This window comes from Prionailurus bengalensis, chromosome A2, assembly GCF_016509475.1.
Source record: "Prionailurus bengalensis isolate Pbe53 chromosome A2, Fcat_Pben_1.1_paternal_pri, whole genome shotgun sequence".
In the NCBI taxonomy this organism is placed as follows: Eukaryota; Metazoa; Chordata; class Mammalia; order Carnivora; family Felidae; genus Prionailurus; species Prionailurus bengalensis.
The window spans coordinates 68,596,827-68,605,035 of NC_057348.1; positions in this window are offsets into that span (position 1 = coordinate 68,596,827).

Genomic DNA, 8,209 nt, shown 5'->3' on the forward strand with positions numbered 1-8,209 from the left:
TCATGAGATTGAGCCCTGCATCAGGCTCAGCACCGACAGTGCAAAAACTGCTTGGGATTCTCTCTCTCCCTCTCTCTCTTCCCCTCCCCAACTCATGCTCCCTTTCTCTCTCAAAACAAATAAATATACTTTAAAACAAACTGCCTCTAAAGGAAATAGACAATCTAAATAGACCTATAGCAAATAAAGAGATTGAATGAGAAAAAAGAAATACCCACAGAGAAGCCGAGGCCCAGATCACTTCACTGCTTAATTCTGCCAAACATTTAAATAAGTAAGAGTTAATACCAATTCTCCAAAATCTCTTCCAACAAACAGAAACAACCAGGATTATCCTTGTACCAAAAGCAGGGAAAGGCTTCACAGATAAAAACTCCAGAACAAGATCACTTATGAATATGGACACAACAGTTTTCAACAAAATAGTAGCAAACCAAATGCAGCAATAAACATTATACTCCATACCCAAGTGTGATTTATCTCAGGTATGCAAAGCTGGTTTAATATCTGGAAATCACCTAATGCAATGCACCATATCAATATTTTTTTGATGACAAGATCATCTGAACAGATGCAGAAGTAATAGTTGACAAAAATCCAACATCCTTTCATAATAATGTTGTAGAAGGTAATCCAGAATGTGTGGCTGTTGGGTGACTCCTGAGTTGGACCCGGCAATCAGATGCTCCTCACCATTTTCACTGTCCGTGAAGAAATGTATGCTATGCCAACCATTTCCATGGTGGGAGCTGTTTTAAGGACATAGTCTTGAGAAAGTAAGGTGTTGTTAAGACCATCTGGATGGTATATGTGACTAAACCCACTCAAAGCCTCTCTAGAAACTTTGAGATTCTGGCAGGCTGGTGCAGAGAGGTACTAGTCTTGCAGCTGCCTAAGACAAGCTTCATAACTAAGTTCCCTTGCTCACTAAAACTTCCATGGGCCAATCTGGAGTGGTCACCCTCTTTGTTAGGTTTTCCCCTGCCATCTGTGTATGGGACCAGTTTGTGAATCAGCAAATAAAAACACTCAACAAATTAAGAAGAGAACATTCTCATCCTCATAAAGGGCATCTGCAAAAACCTACAGCTAATATCATACTTCATGGTAAAGGATTGGATTTTTTTTTTCTTAATATCAGGAACAAGACAAAGATGCTCATTCTGGCCATTCCTACTCAGTTTTATCCCAGAGGAATTATAGCTACTACAAGTAGGAAAGAAAAAGAAATAAAAGACATCCATACTGGAAAGGAGGAAGTAAAACTATCTCTATTCACAGATGGCAAACTCTTGTATATAGAAAATCCTAAGGGATCCACTAAAAATAATTAGAACTAATAAATGAGTTCAACAAAGTTTCAGGATACAAAATATACAAAAATCAATTGAATTTCTTTATACTTGCAATGAAAAATCAAAATTAAATTAAGGAAGCAATTCTATTTATAATAACATCAAAAAGAGTAAAATATTTAGGAATAAATTTAACAAAAGAAGTCCCAAACATAAAACTGAAAACTATAAAGCATTATTTTTAAAAAATTAAAGAATATATGGAAAAACATCACACATTCAGGGATCTGAAGACTTAATATTGTTAAGAGAGAAACACTCCACAAATTAATCTACAGACTCAGTGCAATCTCTTTCCAAATCCCAGTTGTCTTCTTTGCATTAATTGACAAACAGATTCTAAAATTCATATGAAATTTCAAGTGATCCAGAATAGTCAGAACGATCTTGAAAAAGCAAAACAAAGAGGACTCGTATGATTTCCGAACTTACTATAAAGCAATAGTAATCAAGATAGAGTGATGCTGGCACAAGAATTGACATAGATCAATATGATAGAACTGAGAATCCACATATAAATTATATGTCTCTTCAACAAATAGATATGCACATGCAAATGAAGAAGAAGGAGGAGAAGGAGATATTGGACTCATATCTCATACTATCCACAAAAATTAATGCAAAATTTATAAAAGGTCTAAATGTAAGACCTAAGCCATAAAACCTCTTGGAAGAGAGCCACTTGGAAGAGAGGCAGTAAATTGCCACTGCCTCATATTTGACAATGTTTTCTTAGACGCGATACAAAAAGCACAAGAAACAAAAGAAAAATAAATTCTAGGATTAAAATTTAGAACTTCTGTGCCTCAAATTTATGATCCAGAAAGTGAAAAGAGGGCCGCCTGGGTGGCTCAATCGGTTGAGCGGCCGACTTCGGCTCAGGTCATGATCTCGCGGTCCATGAGTTCGAGCCCCGCCTTGGGCTCTGTGCTGACAGCTCAGAGCCTGGAGCCAGCTTCAGATTCTGTGTCTCCCTCTCTCGGACCCTCCCCCGTTCATGCTCTGTCTCTCCCTGTCTCAAAAATAAATAAACGCTAAAAAAATTTTTTTAAAAAAAGAAAGTGAAAAGAAACCCACAGACTAGGCAAAAAATATTTGCAAATTAATCAGATAAGAATCCAGCATCCAGAACATAGAAAGAATTCCTAGAATTCAACAACAAAACATAAAGAACTCATTAAAAACTAGACCAAAGACTTAAATAGACAATTCTCCAAAGACAATACACAAATGGCCAACGAGCACACATTAAAAAAAAAAAAAAAATGATCACCATCATTAGTCAGTAAGGAAATGCAAACCAAAACCACAGTGACATACCACTTCTCACCCACTAGGATGACTATAATAAAAAGAATAATGGAAAATAATAAGTGCTGGCAAGGATACGGAGAAATCAGACCCTCGCACATTGCTGATTGGAGTGTAAAGTGGTGCGATCTCTCTGAAAAACAGTTTGGCAAGCACTCAAAAGGTTACACAAATCATATGACTCAGCAACTCCACTTGTAAGTATATACCCAAAAGAATTGAAAACACATGTCTGCACAAAAATGTCTCCATGAAAGTGCATAGCAGCATTGTTTGTAATAGCCTCAAATTGGAAACAACTTACTTCTCCACCAGTGGATGAATGGTATATCCATACAATGGATTATGATTAAGCCATTAAAAGGAATAAAGCCCCAATGCATGCAACAATATGGCTAAACTCAAAAAGCACTTTGTTACATGAAAGAAGCAAACACAAAATAATACATTTTGTGTAATTTCATTTGTATGAAATAACTTAGAAAACACTTTAATACATACATAATACATTTTGTGTAATTTCATTTGTATGATAAACTTAAAAAACACTTTGTTAAATGAAATAAGCAAACACAAAATAATACATTTTGTGTACTTTCATTTGTATGAAATAACCACAAGATAGAATCCATGCAGAAAGAATAAGATTAATGGTTGCTATAGGCTAAGAATGTGACTTTGTGGAATGTGGCTGCTAATAAATATTTGTTTGTTTGTTTGTTTGTTTGTTTGTTTGTTGTTGAGAGATATTGCTGGCAGTGGAGAAGCAAAGAGAGAAGGGAGAGAGAGATTCCCAAGCAGGCTCCATGCGGACAGCACAGAGCCCAACACAAGGAAAGATCTCAGGAATGGTGAGATCATGACCTGAGCTGAAATCATGAGTTGAGCTTAACCAACTGAGCTACCCAGCCACCCTGGAATGCGCCTGCTAACAGATAATGGGTTTCTTTGGGGAATGATGAAAATATTCTGGAATTAGATGGTGGTGATGGTGCTCACCTTTGTTAACATACTAAGAAGCCCTGAATTATGCATTGCAAAGGGTTGAATTTTATTGTATGTGACTTATCTCTCAATTTAAAAAGGAGTTCAGATTCTGAAAAGTGTATCAAATTATGTGAAAAATATTTCCGAAACAGTGCTCTTTTGCTCTTTAAATTATAATCACCTTGTGCCAAAACCAATTCCTAGACAAAATCTTTATTCCTCAACAGGTAACTTCCTTTCACCACTCTTGGGGTCTCTGACTCTATTTTAATACTAAAATACAAACTTACCAGCTGGATATGTTAAAAAAAAATTCTGTTTCCTAGCATTACCCCTCTTAAGATTTTGCTTTAATTTCTTGTGGTAAGTCACACTATGAGTTTTAATAATAACCTTATAGCATTGTTTCTTGATTCATCAATTTTTAAAAACTTTTAATATTGAGATCATCTATACTTTTCAGAAGAATTGCAAAACAAAATATCGAAAAAGGAGAGCCCTTATATTTCTTTTACTCAGCTTTCATTTATGTTACTGTCGTACATAGAACATTATCAAACTAGAACAATTTTCAAAACCAAGAAATTAACATCAGTGCAATATTACTAACTAAACTACAGAAATTATTCAGATTTACTTGATTTTTCACTAATATTTTCTGCATCGAGATCTCATCCAAGATTTATTAATTTTTAACAAGATCAAATGATCCTTCTCAAAGAAAAAATGAGATTAAAACATTTAACACAACCTCCCATGTTCCTTCGCTTTTGGTCTCCCTATAATTATTATTTACATATTTTTCTCCTTTTGATGACGTGATTATAACTCCTATTTTTGGTCATCAACTTTTAAGAGTACTAATCATGTCTCCCTTTGAAATATTAGGAAATTAACCTACTTACACTTCCTTTCACTTACATTTCTCTATCTGCTTCTTAATTTTTGTTGAATTATTATTTTCATACAATTTAGGTTTATCATATTTATTTTACACATTTATATTACACTACCTTAGTCTTAATTATCTGTGTATTAATATCTGCCAAAATGATCTATTTAACACCTTGGCTTCTCAGTTCATTGAATTTTCCTTCTCCAGTGAGGTTCTTCTCTGTCTTATGTTAGCCTCTCATTCTCTTGAGAATCCCCCAGAACCTATCACTACCAATATTCACAACTTCAGCAAAATCTCAAGCATTACTCTCTCTTCTTCCTACCTCCTGTCTTTCTGGCTCATCTCTTCCAATTCTTTAACTTTCAAAAGTTTCCTCATGCCTTTTGTAATTCTCTCTCTCTCTCTCTCTCCCCACTACCCCATCCTTAAGTAATATGCTTGATATGCTTCCTATTCATTAGTTTATGTTCCCTAGAATTTTATATATATGAACTACTTTTCTGGCTTCTTTTACTCAGCAAAACGGTTTAACAATTCATCTATCTCTCATTTCTTTCTATTACTGAGTAACATTCCATTATACAGACATAATTATTCACCTATTGATGGACCTTTGGGTAGCTTTTTAATTTGGCACCACTACAAACAAAGCTGCCATTACAAATCTTTGTGTGGACCTACATTTCCTTTTCTCTTGAGCTATTCCTAGACATAGAAGAGCTCGATCACATGGCATGCTCATGTTGAAAATTTTAAGCGACTACCAAAGCGATACCAATGTGACTGCGCCATTTTAGCTCCCCTCCAGCAGTGTATGAGAATTTCCAGTTTCTTCACACCTTCACCACGACGTCATATGACCAGTATTTAAACTTCAGTCACTCAAACAAATGAGTATGTTGTGCCATCTTTTTGTGCTTTAAATTTGCATTGCCCTAATGACTAATGATGTTAAGCATTATGTAATTATTTGCCAACCATATGCTTTCTTTGGTGAAGTGTGCATTCAAATATTTTGCCCATCTTTTTTAGTTGAGTAGTATTAAGTGGGTTGTTTTGAGATTTCGTCAATATTTTAGATACAAGTCCTTTATCAGATATCTAACTTGAAAATAATTTCTCTCATTATATACTTGTCTTTTTATGCTTAACAGTGTTTTTTGAAGAACAGAAAATTTTAAATTTGATGAAGACACGTTGATCATTTTCTTTCATATGAAGGTGTTAAAAATATCCATTCAGAAACTGGATTAATACTTTTGCTTTAGGTGTAGCTACCTTTTCACAATGCTGTTCTCTCCATTTTGGGAAAATGCCTCTGACTTTTATGGAAATCCAGAGATAACATTAGGCTCTGCTTTCTTCACTGGTCAGGCTTAACTCCATCTCTCGGACCCTCTCCCAAAGCAGAGCCCCACCTCATTATGGTATAATTAACATGCTTTAGGTTAATGACTATTAAAGGCCAAGACTGCTATGACTGATTTGCCTGCACACAAGAACTGGCCCATCTATTTCCAATGCAGTTTTGTGATGATCTCTGGATCACCCCTGCTGTCTGCACTTGTTGTCTCTGGGTCTATACGGGGCCCTCGTGGAATGATCTGGAAAGCCTCTAGTATCTTAAGCAGTGACTCTACTCTGATTTCTTTACCATTTCTACACCATTTCTTTACTTTTTCTAAGACATATCAATATTTCTGGTGAGTTGATGTCATCTTTCATATTTTCCAGAATACTTCATTTAATTTAAATTTTTATTTCACTCATGGGAATTTGAGATGCAGGTAAGGCAGCCACATGCGTCATGGCTTCTATGTTCAAGTAATGTGTTTCCAGCTTCTCATGTGGTTTTCTTCAGTTGAAAGTGACAAACATAAACTAGTTTTAGAGAAAAAGGCAGAGGTGGGGGCAGAAGATGTTTTACTGATGTGAATGAGAAATCAAAGCATAGTTGGGTCTGAGGGTTCCCACAATGCCTTCTACTTTCTGTCTTTCCTTTCTCCTCTCTGTTTGTCTTCATTCTCAGACTCTCTCCACCTGCCAACAAGAGGGCTTCTGGCAGCTCCAAAGCTATACCATCCTGACAGCTGATGATCCCAAAGAGATACACCCTTAGTTAAGTGACTAATCCTGAATCACCATTGCCGAGGGGATGGATATATAGTGTTTGTGCTTATAGCTATGTGAATATCTGGGGTTGGGGAAGTTGAAGAAAGGTCAATCCTATCAAAATATACACAATGGGTTCCTCTATTATAATATGGGTTCTGAACTGGGGGGAAAAAAAGAGGAATAAGATGTAAGCAAATATCTACCTGGAGTTAACAAAGCCGTGAAATAGATCATGACACCTAGAGTATAGTATAGACAGTCAATGAAATATATGATTCTAGAAATAAACCAGTTGCATATAAGAATTAACCATGTCCTAAAACCAGTATTCGTATGATTTTTTAATGCTTATTTATTTTTGAGAGACAGAGAGACACAGAGCATGAGCAGGACAGGGGCAGAGAGGGAGACACAGAATCCAAAGCAGGCTCCAGGCTCTGAGCTGTCAGCACAGAGCCTGACGCGGGGCTCGAACTCCCGATCTGTGAGATCATGACCTGAACCGAAGTTGGACGCTTAACAGACTGAGCCACCCAGGCGCCCCTAAAACCAGTATTCTTAACAAATGGGGAATAGATAGAATGTTAAATTGGTGGTCCTGGTACAAATGTACACCTGTCTAAACTTTTTAAAAGTTAGAAATTTTTCTTCACTCGTTAAACAAAACATGCCTTATGAAACCAAAATTATAATGAAAAAGAAATGAGATTGTAGCCTCAGCATGGATGGTTTTCTAAGAATTTATGAAGCAAGTGCATATTTATTGAATATCTTCTCCATACCAGAACTTGTCTAGTTATTTGGGATACAGCTGTAAAAAAACGCAAAAAATTGTCCCTGAAGGAGCTTACATTCTAGCAGGGCAAACACATGATTAAAAGAACAGACAAAATAAGTAAGTTATGCAATGAGTTAGAAGGTGAGATGAGATATAGAAAACCAGAACTGGAGCAGGACAAGAAGGTGATATTTAGGCAGAGTTGAGGGAGGTTAGGGTCAGGTATGAGGAAATGCAGGGGAAAGAGCATTCCCTGCAGTGGAAACGACCAGGGCAGAGTTCCTGAAGCAAGAATGTCTTTGGTATGTTGATAAGCAAAAAAGAGGCCAAGTGGCTGAGAGGAAGCACAGAAGTGGAGTCAGAGGTAAGGGAAGATACAGATCAGAGGCTCTCTAGGCCTCTCTGAGAACTTTGGCTTTTCCTCTGATGAAATGGGGTCTGCTCTAAGCAGAGGATCACTCTGGCTACTGTATTGGATAGATCTTGAGAGGAAGGGGGGTAAAAGTGGGAGCAGGGAGCACAGATAGCAGGTAAGCAGAGTGTCCCAGGTAGAGAAGATGGTGCTCAGAACAGGAGATGTGGGGCATGGTCAAACTTCAGGTGTAACTGAAGAGACCCAACAGATCTCCTGAGAGACTGGATCAGGAGTCTAAGAGAAAAAGATGAGGAAATGATGACTTAATTCTTCTGGCTTGAATGACTGAGGTGGGGGTTAAGGGGGGGCCAGGGAGCAGCAGGTGCAACTGGCTTAAGAGGGTAGCTCAG